The sequence below is a fragment of the Mus musculus genome, chromosome 2 (assembly GCF_000001635.26).
Source record: "Mus musculus strain C57BL/6J chromosome 2, GRCm38.p6 C57BL/6J".
NCBI lineage: Eukaryota > Metazoa > Chordata > Mammalia > Rodentia > Muridae > Mus > Mus musculus.
In genome coordinates, this window is record NC_000068.7 from 128,314,865 (window position 1) to 128,328,474 (window position 13,610).

General features: G+C 45.8%; 1 long non-coding RNA gene across 2 annotated transcripts in view; it reads right to left on the reverse strand.

The window, feature by feature from the left end:
* The window catches only part of Morrbid (myeloid RNA regulator of BCL2L11 induced cell death), a 130,689-nt gene that overhangs the window by 16,202 nt on the left and 100,877 nt on the right, over positions 1 to 13,610 (reverse strand). Inside the window, exon 3 of one of the 2 annotated variants that reach the window (NR_028590.1) lies at positions 1,436 to 2,808. The exons of the other annotated variant lie outside the window; for it this stretch is intronic. This is a non-coding gene — a long non-coding RNA (myeloid RNA regulator of BCL2L11 induced cell death). Of the gene's footprint in view, positions 1 to 1,435; positions 2,809 to 13,610 lie in introns of those variants that run through there. 2 annotated transcript variants of the gene reach the window in all.

The following is a 13,610-nucleotide window of genomic DNA, read 5'->3' on the forward strand; positions in this document are numbered from 1 at the left end:
TGGTATCATATAAGGACTTTTGAATGTATTTCTTAATGATTCATTTTTAATATTTTATGCTCTTTTACTATGCCTAATTCCCAAGAAATATTTTGTATGTTTTGAAACAATTTAGTATTCAACATTAGATACAGAATCCTCAGTTATGGACAGTATTAAATATTCATTAATGATGCTTTTAGGGTATGAAAGGATATGAATATAAAAGTTGAACAAATTTTTTATATATTATTTGATTCTCAAAATACTCAATATTATTGATATGTTTGTTGTATTTTAATAATAAAAATTTAAAATAAAATGCAAAATTAAAAAAGAAAGAATTAAGCTTCCTCTACTCGGTTAGCCATAGGGCCAGTTCTCAGGCTGAGGTGCCAGTTCCCTCTTCTGGGGTGGCTCCTCATCACAGCTTTGTCACCCTGGGGGTGGGGACAGCCTGCACTACCTTCTGGCTTCCATGAGAAATGGAGTGGAGTCAGGCAGTCAGGAGTCCTGCTGATGGTAACTGGCAGTGCGGGCGGGAATCCCTTGAGAAAACATCCTTGGAGTCAGAGATTCTTTTTGGCAGGACAACTATGAATCCTGTATCCAAAAAAAAAAAAAAAGAAGAAGAAGAAGAGGAAAAGAAAAGAAAAGAAAAAGCAGGGTGGGGTCTGGTGGTAGAGACATGTTACATAGGCGTGAATAGCTGGGTTTGAACCCCCAGTATGTTCAAACCTGTTTAATCAGGTCATCATCACACTGTGACCTCAAAGCTTTTCAATATCATGTACAAATGATATCAATATTAATTACAATGGTGTGGTAGCCGATGGTCCTCACAACAGCTCCTAGAGGGAAATCCCATTGTCACACTCAGTGTAGGTCAGGGAACTAAGGGCAAGGTCCCAGTGTTTCTTGGACCTTGTTTTAACCTGGAAGAGAAGGCCGAGGGGGTTGGGAGGAGCTCTGGGGCCTGCTGGAAAATGGTGAGTTTCAGGGTCTCTGTGAGACCTGTCTCAAGGGAATTAAGTGGAGCTTGATAGAAAAGGACACTGAAGGCCCTTCTCCTCTCTTTGCACAGGAGTGCACAGGCATACAGATTTGCATGCACAATGCACAAGCACATATACACACACACCATACACCCCCCAGCCCCCATACACATGAGCGAGAAACAGTAGGTGATGGGAGATGAGCAAGGTGCTATTCAGGTCCTGAATGACAATAGGTGATCAGCCCAGAACATCTGAACGCCTTCAGAGCTGCTCTTAGACTAATTAGACTAAGTGACTAATTGTGGGGAAGTCCACTCCTGGAAAAACTGTCAAAATTGCAAAATTGAGTGAGTTTTATAAAAAGTGAATGCCTGACAGGAATTCTTGGACTATTGTAGACTTATTAGCCACGAGGATTGACAACATTTCAGAAAGAATACAGGGGACCACGTGGGTTTGATAGACACAAATGCACATCTTTTATAACAGGTCTATTAAACAGGGTGCAACTGATTAAACTGAAATCAATTTCATCAAGGCAGTGAACAAAGTATATTCTCATTTTTGAAATGGACAAATATGGAGCAGTGTAAAAAAGGATTCCCAGTCAAACGGATGCCCGGATAGAACCCTGAACACTTTGAAGTTCCACAATGGAGACTCTTAGATCTGTGCTAGGGACCTTGGTCTCCCCAAACCACCATTTGCTGGAGTCCTTGGAGATCCTTAGATGTTAGGAAGTGGATTGGCTGGTGGTATTGCTAGGGTGTCATGAGTCAGGTATGTGACTTCATAGTGGACTGTTGGGTGTGACACTAGTGTCCTTGTCACTGTCGACTGCTACTCTGCTCTGGCCATGTGCCCTGGTTTCAGAAGCACAGGCCCTTATCACCACTCAGCTCAGCTCCCCTCTGGAGTCTTGAGACTTTGGTCACGTGACTCCACCACCCTGAGCCTCAGTTTTCTCACTGCAAACTTGATATTCAAAGACATAAAAATGTAGAAAGCTCAGGGTAGTGGTGCACACCTTGAATTCTAGCACTTGGAAGGCAGAGGCAGGTGAATCTCTGAGTTCACCTGGTCTACAGAGCAGGTTCTGGGACACCCAGGGCTACACAGAAAAACCCTGACTCAGGGGGAAAAAATGAAAGCCTAGGTGTCAAATGTGATGGTGAGCGGATTCAGAGAAGGACAATCAATGAACCACCAGATTGTGACTGACACAAACTGGTTTTAACAGGATTAAATGAAGTCCAAACCAACACCAATAAACATTCAGTTGTCACATTTGTTAAGAAAAAGTCTGAGAATTTAAGAATGCAACCAAGAAGAATGTACTGGTTGGGGCATGGCTAGTTGGGCAGCTACCTTTGTGAAAAGCAGTCAAGTCCAGCAATGACATTGTAAAAGCTAAGACACCAACATGCTAAGGGTTGGGGGTTAAGGGTCAGGGGGAATTTTCTGACACCTGGGGATGTAAACATGATTACACTGAAGGCTGAGAATCCAGACACCAAGCACACTCTGCACAGTTGACAGTTATACCGAAGGGTTCGACGAAGTTTAGTGAAACTCTCTGGCCCTGAGAACAGAACCATCCAATGATTTAAATTGAGTTGATGACATTCGGTATTGGGGGGTAAGTTGTAAAAGCTGATGTGGCTTTCTTTAAGTGTCATTTGTGTCTCTGTTGGTGTGATCCTCAGAGTCTCTGGTCCAGATGAGACATGGCACTCTTGGCACGTGGGTGATGAGAAAGAAGTCATCCAGGTAACAAGTGTGTCAGAACAGAAAGGATGCAGGCGTGCTGGTCAATGTTCTTCTGAGGAGACTTTTGAAGAAAAAAAAAACATACCGATAACTTCTAGACAGAACAAGAGACTACAAACCCACTTCCTACCTTAAAGATAGGAATGAATATTTGTCTTTATGTGGGAGGGATGCAAACCTCTTGAGTATAAAAATAATGGGAACCAGCTGGGCAGAAAGGTTCATGTCTGCAATGTGAGCACCCAAGAGACAGGCAGGAGGGGCACTTCAAGATTATCTAAAATGTCTCAGAAGCTGGAAAAGACCACAGTAAAGGTAAGAAGAAAACTAGACAGCATGTATGACAGACAGACAGACACACATGCACAGACAGAGACACATACACACATAGAGAAAGATATTGAAAAATGGGAAAAGACAGCAGGAAAATCAAGACAAATGATTTATAAAATATAGAAAAATATTCAAACCCATAAACAGCCAAACCCATGAAATAAAAATAGTAAGACAACGTGCCTCCCTCAGAGTGACTTCCACAGTCTCTTTCTGTGTTATCACAGTAGAATATTGGAGATAGGGCACTTTCTAAAGAAAAGAGTTTTATTCAGGTTACAGTTCTGACCATTCAAGGCATTGGCTCTGGCAAGGACATCATGTCAAATGGCACACTGTGTCAAAGGTGGTGCATACAGCAAAGGACTCAAAGAAGGCATCACGGTCTCATCTAGCAATCTGTCCCTACAAGAATTGACCCAGTCACATCCTAACTGCCTCCTACTAGGCTCCACCCCTTAAAGGTCCCTCCCCCTTAGCGCCTCTCCACTCAACTAGCACATGACCCTTTAGGGGCTAAACCACAGCCAAGTTGTAGCTGTGGGTGAGAAGACAGTAAGTACTAGTGTTCAGGGACAAGGAACACAGTGCAGATGGGCCTACACTGTTACACACGCCGGGCCTGACCCTCATGTTCCTGAACTAGCTGTGGCATCAAGTTCTGCACTTGGTTTCCTTGCTTATTCACTGAAGAAAATCATAATTCCTGCTCCCAGGGCTGTCAAGAGGGTTGGCTGAGATTATTTTAATTTAGTGAGATGGTGTGTGTGTGTGTGTGTGTGTGTATGTATGTATGTGTGTTGTGTGTTTGTGTGTTCTGTGTGTGTGTGTTTACAAGCAATTGATCACATTACATTTGTAAAATGAAATACATCTTTTACATTTTTATTTTATTTTATTTTATTTTTATTTTTAAGACAGGGTTTTAAACTGAGGTTGGCCCAAAACTTTCTATGAAGCCAAAAATAAACTCCTCCTGCCTTCATCTCCCCAGTTGCCTGTTGATGCCCACTGGAAGCCTTGAGTCTCCCCCAAGGACCCAAGTCATGTGGGCACACGAATTTTCTTATTTTCTTCCTCGTGGTCTTGTCGGGGAGAGGCAGGAGATGTGTGTGCTGTTTCAGAAGGCTGAATCAGGCCTCCCTGGAACCTGACACCCATGCAGTATGTGTGGACAGGTGCCATAGCCTCTGAAGAGCCACATCTGGTCCAGGCTGACGTAATCATTTCCTGTCACTACTTCAGGAAGCACAGAGCTTCCAGCAGCATAAGAGACCCACTGTGACTCTCAGGACATACTCTGCCCTGCCTTTGTTTGATATCAGTTCCATTTCTTTTAAAGATTTATTTTACTTCTCTGTGTGTCTGCATGTTATGTACATGTACACGCATATGAATGTGAACACCCTTGGGCATCAGATACACTGGAGCTAGAAGTACAAACAGTTGTGAGCCACTGTGATGTGGGTGCTGAGGATGGCATGTGAGCCCTCGGCAAGAGCAGCAAGTGCTTTTAACAGCTGAGCCACCTCTCCAGCCCTAGAGCCATTTTTTCCTGTCTCTGTCTTTGCTTCCCTGCCTCCCCCAAAAGAAGATGTTCACCTGTAAGCCCATCATTATAGACAACTACCAGAAAGAAAGCAATTTACAACTGGACATTTTTCTCTTTGTGTAAGTGCAAGGCTAGGGCCAGGAAGGTGGCCAGTTGATAGGGTTCAGGACTAACCTTCATTGTGCTTTGGATTCAATCCCTTGGACTACATAAGCCAAGCGTGATGGTGTAAGCCTGTAACCCTGCCAGCCCACTACCCTTTCTCCTTTCCCTCTTTGTATTCAGTCTGGAATCCCGGTCCATCGATGGTACCACCTACAGTCAGGGTGAGTCTTCCCTCTTCAGCTAAACTTCTCTGGATACACCTTCAGAGTCACACTGAAATCCACTCAAGCTGACACTGTGGGGCAATCATCACGGTCCCCAGGGCCAAACCAATCAGAATCACATATGCAAATCCACCTTCAAGTTACTTAAAATCAGTATCTCAGACAACTCACAGAATCCCTAGCTTAAAGACTGTAATAAATCAACTGAAAAAAAATTCAACAATGACAACATAAAAGCATCCACCACACACACAGGCAAAGACCTGAGCTAACGAGACGGGGCACCTTAGATCATGTGGCCACCCTGGTTCCCGAGGTGTGGAGACTGAAGTACAGTATCATATGCATTGGAAGGAATACTCAACACTACAGAACGGAAAAGAAAAATGCAACTGAGACCTAAACCAAGACATCACTATCCACCTTCAGGACTGCCAAATTTTCCTATGTGTCATATCCAAAGTGTCTAGACACTGCATCCTTCTGCCTGCCTCCTGCTTGTAAGATGAAACAATTATGGTGGAGCATGATTTGACAGTATCTATCTAAACTACTGAGGCTAATCCCCTACCTGAGAGCTCAGCTTCGGAAAACCGATGGCAGGGTATGCTCAGGCAGGTGTAAGCCTTGTGTACCCATCAAGCTCTTTAGGCAGCACCGCTTGCATTCACTGAAGACTAAACACAGCCCTGAATGTCTGACATTCTGAAATTGGTTAAATAAACAGCGGCACAGCACACTGTCCTTCATGTCACAAACTAAAGTGTCCTACCTTGCGTGTGTCAAAAAAAAAAAAAAAGCTCCATCGGATCCTGGGGAATATGATCGCAGTAGAAGAAAAACAAATGTTCAAGAGGCAGAGCCAGTGGGGTGGCTCACTAGATAAAGGCACTTGCCACAAAAGCCTGGTGACATGAGTTTGAGCCCCTGGAACCCACTTAAAGGTGGAGGAGAGAAATGACTTCACAAAATCTTCCTTTACTTCCACATACATGTCGTGGCATCCAAACACCACCTCCTACATCACACTGACACATAATGCATATAAATATATTTCAAAATGACAGACAGAGGCAGGAGGGTCCCTTTTCTGCACACTGGCTTGGATCTTTTCTTTGTACAATGTGTACAGGCCATCTGTTAAAATACATTTCAAATGTAAAACATAAAACCCACATCTTTTTTCTTCAGGGGCGGGCAGATTCTATAGGCAAATCACTGAACATTCAAGCATACTCTATCCACTTGGACTTCTGACGGGTCACACTGCTGGGTGAGTCCGAGGAGTAGGGTCAATGGAGAAGTCCCTTCTCTGCTGTCTGGGAGAGCCCTCAGCTCTGTATGAGCTAAGTCCACAACAGCAATCTTCTAGCCACTCTGCTTCCTCTTAGTGGGAAGCAGAGGAGAGTATGGCGTTAAAACTGGAACTAGCCAACATATGCCAGCTGCTGGCCAGCCTCAAGCTTTGGAGGTGTTAACTGATGGTGAGTGTGTTCATGGCAGGGACCCCGTTCACAGCTCAGGGTCTCCTCATCCTACTGCTCAGTCCAGGTTAAAAATAAAAATCCCACCATTTGTCTGTCTTGCCCCACTCTAAAAACAGCACTCGCAGAGGCTAGGCCCTCGAGAGAGGACAGACCTGCGGTGGCCCTGACAGCTTCTTGTCAGCCATTGTGGCTTTGTGCTCTGTTACAGCATCAACACATTCAACTGCTGGCCTCTGAATCTGCCTTTGGCCTTTGGTGACTGCTCTGTGCCAAGACCCAAGCGGGATGGCCTTGGCATGCCCTCTTTGGTTCCTCCAGCAAACTCCTAGAATGGAGATCAGAGCCACTCGGGGGTTTTATGGAAGGGTTGGCTGATCAAGCTTCCAGCTGTCATCCTGTGAAGGAGGTGGCAGTGAGGCTGTCAGGGGTCTGGCCAGCTGCCTGTGGGTGTCAACAGTGAATTCCCTTGCCCCTGGGCTCAAGCTCTGCCTTTCCTGGCTTTCTAGTACTAGCTGGTCACAGTTTGCTTCTCCCTTGTCTGTCTTCCCTCTGGACCCTTGCAGGAGGCAAGTAGTGGTCAGCTCTCTAAGCCGAGTGCTGACCCTGTTCTGCAAGGGCCTGAGAAGGCAGGGTACCAGCAGAGGGGAAATTCCAGAGATGAACACACAAAAGGCTGTGGGGAAAGACAACAGCCTCTACAGTCCACCTGAGCTTCATTCAGCCAGGACAGCTCATTTTAAAAAGCATGCTTCCTTAGATGGGAAACGAGGCCACTGCATTAAGGGCCCATTCAAGATCAGCAGGGACTTCACCTCAGTCCCTGCTTTCTCCTGTCTTGGAGCTGGGTCACAGGCGAGACATGGCCCAGCTCCAGGCCTCCCGTGTCTGCACTTTAATAAAGTTTCTCCATCTCTGTAACTATTAGTGTGTCTCTGTACCATTCACTGTAACGAGAGAGTTCCAGGGACATGGACACTCCAGCAGTTAACCCTCTACACCGGTGGTTCTCATCCTGTGGGTCATGACCCTATTGGGGGTCATATATAAGATATTTACATTACAATTCACAACAGTAGCAAGATTACAGTTATGAAGTAGCAACGAAAATAAATTTAGGGTTGGGGGGGTCACCACAACATGAGGAACTGTATTAAAGAGTCACAGCATTACGAAGGTCGAGAACCACGGCTGCAGAGCCACACCAGCCAGTGACAGAGACACACAAATGCAGCATCTTAGTTACTTTTTCTGTTGCTGTGACAAAACACCATGACCAAGGTGGCTTGTAGAAGAAGGCTTTTATCTGGGCTTACAGCTCGAGAGTGCTGGAGTCTGAGGTACTGGAGCAAAGGCAGAGCAGCGACAACTGAGAGCTCACATCGTGATCTGCAAGCAGGAGGCAGAGAGTGTTCTGGAAATGGTGAATCTTTTGAAGCCACAAAGCTCATTTCCATCAAGGCCACACATCTTAATCCTTCCCAAATAGTTTCACCAAATAGGGACCAAGCATTCAACCATTAATTCTAAACAGTCATTCAGACTTTTTAAAGATGAACTACTAAATTGACATTCATGCTTTAATCTCAGCATTGAAGAGGCAGATTGTTATTAGACGCGTTCTCACGACCGGCCAGGAAAGACGCAACAAACCAGAATCTTCTGCGGCAAAGCTTTATTGCTTACATCTTCAGGAGCCAGAGTGCAAGAAGCAAGAGAGAGAGAAAACGAAACCCCGTCCCTTTTTTAGGAGAGTTATATTTCGCCTAGGACGTGTCACTCCCTGATTGGCTGCAGCCCATCGGCCGAGTTGACGTCACGGGGAAGGCAGAGCACATGGAGTGGAGAACCACCCTCGGCATATGCGCAGATTATTTGTTTACCACTTAGAACACAGCTGTCAGCGCCATCTTGTAACGGCGAATGTGGGCGCGGCTCCCAACAGCAGATGGCAGAGGCAGAGGCAGAGGCAGAGGCAGAGGCAGAGGCAGAGGCAGAGGCAGAGGCAGAGGCAGAGGCAGAGGCAGAGGCAGAGGCAGAGGCAGAGGCAGAGGCAGAGGCAGGAGGCAGAGGCAGGAGGCAGAGGCAGAGGCAGAGGAGGCAGAGAGACAGACAGAAGGATCTCTATGAATTTGATCAAGTAGTTCTACAAAGTGAGTTCCAGTAGAGCCAGGGCTACATAGTGAGATTCTGCCTCAGAAAGAAAAAAAAAAGGGTGGTGGTAGTGGTGAGGGGCTGAAGAGATGGCTCAGTGGTTAAGAACACTGGCTGCTCTTCCAGAGAACCTGGGTTTAATTTCTAGCATTCAGATGGCAGCTGGCAACTGTCTGTAACTCTAGTTCCTGGGGACACAACATTTAGAGACATACACGCAAGCAAAACACCAATGTACATTAAATAAATATTAAATAAATAAATAAGCAACACCCATGTTTAAGGAGGGGGTAAAAGAAAGAAAGAAAAAAAGATGAGCTACAAATAAATGCTAAGTGGCCTCAGATAGTTCCCATGGGACTGTGAGTATGTGGTGCTACTGGGGACTTTGTGTGTGCCTGAGTGTGTATGTTTTCATATTTACAAATGCATATATAAACATGTCTGAGTGTTAATGTGTTAAGAGTTAACATGTATGTATACTCTTGAACCCCAAGCAAATGAGAACATTCCCATGGCTACTCACACTGCTCCTGGTCTACCTAGAATCCTGTTGTGGATCCAGTCCTCCAACTTTAAGATAAAGAAAAGCCAGGAGAAGACAGCTGCCTGCTGTGCCAGACCAAACATCTGGGTGTACAGAGTGGCCATCTGAGCTGCTGACTGGAGCAGAGGTACCATCAGCGGAGTGTGTGCTAGATCCCTTAGTGGACATGGAGACAGCTTTCCATTGTTCCTGGGCTGCTGTGGGCATTTGGTTTGTACTGGATTCCTGGCTCTCTCTCTCTCTCTGTGTGTGTGTGTGTGTGTGTGTGTGTGTGTGTGTGTGTGTGTGTGTGTGTTAGTGCAGGGTACAACTCATTGGCTTTGACTGGGTAGAAAGCACCTTCCAGCATTTCTGGTTAAGCCCAGAGGAGGGGGGGGGGGGTTGTTAAAGGGACCTGGGAGAAGCCTTAAGAAGCAGAGTCAAAGTGTAGAATACTCTGCTCACGGAACTGTTTCTTTCCTGGAGGCTAAAATTCACGGGCAGGTAGCCAGCAGCCACATTAGGATATGAAATGTAATCTGTTTATAATAAGTTTTCAAACTGCCTCTCATTGGTGCAGAGCATGGAGAGGGTACCACAACCCATGGTGAGGTGACCCTTGCCTGCTGTCCACGGTGAACTCACCCAAGCTGGCAAGTCACCGTGAGGTACAGCCTCCCGCATGCTTCCTCGCTCAGCCATCTCTATCCCTCTGGAGCAGATAAACACGTTACCACAGACGACAGCTGGAGTGGCTGAGCGCCAACCCCAGCTGCTTCTCCCTCCGCCACTGCTGCCTGAGGCAGCTATGGAAGCAAAGAAGCAAACTGACCCTGCAGGTTGGAAGGCACCCCTCGGGTCACACAGTCCCACTGATACAGGAAGTTGGGTCCCCTACACCAATATTCTCCTGCAGGTCGTGGGCTGAGCAAGGAAGGAGCAGCCTGGGCGGCTCCTGGCCACCTCCCTGTGTAGTCAATGCTTGTCTTGCTTTCCAGAACAATGGTGAATGAAAACAGCAGCCAGTACCTATTAGGCAGTTGCCCTGGGCCTGCTAGCATCTAAGCACTTTGAATGCTTTGTCTTGGGAAACTCAATCAAATCTCCAGGGAGATGTTAGTCACCGTTTTGTAAGTGTGGAAATGGAGGTATAGAGGCCTCCAACAATATGCCCAAACCCTCGCAGTCAGTGGAGCCTGGATTTGAGCCCAGGTTTTCCCAGTTCCAGAATCCAAGCAGCTGCCATGACCACCGCCCTCCTCCCACCCTGATCCCCTACGCCTTCCATGGGGAGGTCCACAGCCTGGATCCTTCCCAGCTAAACATCCCAGAACTGACATTGGGCTGTCTAAGATTGATTCTAGAACTTTCTTCAAGCTCTGATTCCCCAGAGGACATTCTTCCCCTCACTTCAAAACTGAAGAGAACAATGAATCCTAAAGCTGGAAGGAAGGGTAAAAGCTAAGGGGACTGGAACCTCACGCATCCACCTTACCATTCAGGGCTCACCTCTCACCCACTTTGAGCCACCTGCTCAGCCTCTCTGGATCACCAGTGCCTCATCTAGAAGCAGAGAGCACTGAACGGCTCACCACTCCCGTGACCTGAAGCCCTAGCAACCACATGTGCTTGTCTTTCTAACTCTACTGCCACTCCTTGTGGGGATGCCCCTGAAGAAGGGGTGTGGTGGAAAGGTGGTGGGGGGGGGCAGCGCAGGATGTGGTGGCAGGTTTCTGAAAGCAGGCAGTGAGACTCACCACACAGCCTTGGTTGGAGACTCCTTCCTTAGGCCTTGGGTCTGCCCCATGGTTCATGGGTGATGTGTAAACTACCCCTAAGATACATTGTATTCCAAGAAATGAACACATTTAAAGATACAGGCTTACAAAAAGGGGGGGGAAAGTCTCCTGTCTTCTTCAAACCCAGCATTCCCTAAGATGCCTCCTAGTCCTTCTCCTAATAGGGTTGTCTTCTATTCAGCATTCCCAGAAGCTTCCTCTGACCTCTAGTACTGAAATGATGCCATGTCTCCCCAAAGGCCACTGGACACTCCCTATCCATCCACCCAGTTTTACTTAACCTTTGTGACAGGTGTTGCTAACTAATGTCACACGTCCATTCCTTGTTTATATTATTCTGCGTCACCACTTATTGGCTGCTGCAGGAGAGGTCCCCAGACCCCCTCCCTACTGATAATTATCCTAAATGGTTCCTAATTCAGATTACAGGTTCACTAAATAGAGGCTGGAGTGCTTGTTTGTTTGTTCAGATGGAAGGAAGGAAGGAAGGAAGGAAGGAAGGAAGGAAGGAAGGAAGGAAGGAAGGAAGGAAGGAAGGAATATGCAAGCTCAATGTGTGTTCTAGTTAGGTCTAATTTCTTTTCATTTCTCTTTAGATTTAGTTGTTTTATGTGTATGCACCTGTATGTATATGCACCACATGCCAGCCTAGTGCCTGCAGAAGTCAGAAGAGGGAATCAGATCTCCTGGATCTGTAATCACAGACAGTTGTGAGCAACCATGTGGGTGCTGGGAATTGAACCCTGAGTATTCTGCAAGAGCAACAAGTGCTTTTAATCACTGGGCCAACTCCAACCTATTATAAAATTAATATAATAAAATTGCCAACTTGACCCGGCCTAGAGTCATCTGAGAAGGGAGTTTTAATTGAGGGCTTGCCTAGATCAGATTGGCCTAAGAGCACATTCGTGGAGATTGTCTTGTAATTGATGTAAAAGATCCCAGCCTACTGTGGGCAGCACAATCCCCTGGGCTCATACTCCTGGGCTGTGTAAGAGAACTAATGAAGCATGAATGAGCCAACAAATAACATTCTTCAGTGTTTCTGCTTCAAATTCCTGTTTGAATTCTTGCCCTGACTTCCTGTGACCATTAGGAGGGCATGAATTATAAAATATTATCAGATGCTCAAACACAGCACACTGAGAGAAGAGTCCAGAAGATGAGTGCACAGTTGTTACTTGCATTGATCACATGACATTCTAGAGCAGGTAAAGCTAATCTAGAATTTTCTTTCTTTCTTTCTTTTCTTTTCTTTTAATTTTTATTTTAAGAAAAACAAGATTTGCCTTAGGAGGTGAAACAGAGATCAAGTGGGAAGAACTTTTTTGACAAGTACTCATAAGAAAGATGAGAACTTCCACTTTCAGGAAGTTGAAAATATCCCTTTCCCTTCCGGCTGCTGAGCATCACTAAGAAGTGTGCATATTATTACATAGGGAAAATACAAAAGGCGCTGTAAGGAGCCGAGAAGATGGGCTGACTAGCAACCTGGGAACCAGAGGAACAGCACGGCCTATGGTTGTCTCACATATCACAGGTGTGGAACTGAAGAAAGAGACTGACGGTCTAAACCTACTCTCTCTAAGAACCTAGAAAGGGGTGTGGCCTAGAAAACAGTCTAAGGCAGTAGTGGTCTACTCCAGGATCCACTACAGAAAATGTAAGCCCAACCTAAATGGAGGGGAGACGGGAAGGGATGCATGGGTGGGAGGCGGATAGACATAGGGCAGGGACATGACGCCTAGCTTCCCACTGTCACCAGGGGACTTCTCTGCTCACCCACCCCTCACCAGATTGGTGTTCAAGAAGACTGAGAGCTGAGACTTTGCATCCATGTCCAAAGGGAAAGGGCTTCCCTGATGTCAGGGAGCCTGGGCTTCTACCCCCACCAGCAAGAAGGAGCCTTTCTCTTCAGATGTCAATAGAAGCTGGTGGAGAACTTGGCCTTCTACTTCTACCTGGCAATAGTGAGCTGTACCTCTCTATCCAACCTCCCCTGTGTGAGCTCTGTAAGAAACCCAGTTAAAATAGAAGACAATAATTAAATACATTCCTCCAGATAACAAGATTTCAATGGAAAATACTCTTGCTAAAGTCCAGAAATCTTTTAAACCAAATGAAAAAAGATCAGTAAATTCCAATACGGAGATGCAATGTTATCTGACAAATTTTTTTTTTTTTTTTTTTTTTTTTGGATGCGGTTTCTCTGCATAGACCTGGCTGTCTTTAAACTCACTCTGTAAACGAGGCTGGCCTCCATCTTGGAAATCTGCCTACCTCTGCCTACCGAGTGCTTGGATTAAAGGTATGCACTACCACTCCCAGCCCATCTGACAAACATTTTCATTTTAAGGCATCTATCATAAGAATGTTTCAAAGTGCAGTGGTGGTACTCTTGTACTCATGAAACAAAAGTCAAAAATAGGAAGGAGAAAATGAAAATCTAAGGTCTGAAAGTGCCATAAGCAAAATGAATGTGCACACATACACACACACATACATACCCTGAATGTGATTAAAAAAAAAAATTAAAGAGAAATACTTAGAGCAGATGTGAGTGAAGATAAAGACTGACTATATAGTGACAATATGTAGTCACAGCAAGATGCCATAGTGCACCCATAAGACTGAGGGGGAGTGAATTCCAGCATCTGACATAAGTTCCAGCCAGGACCCAGAACAG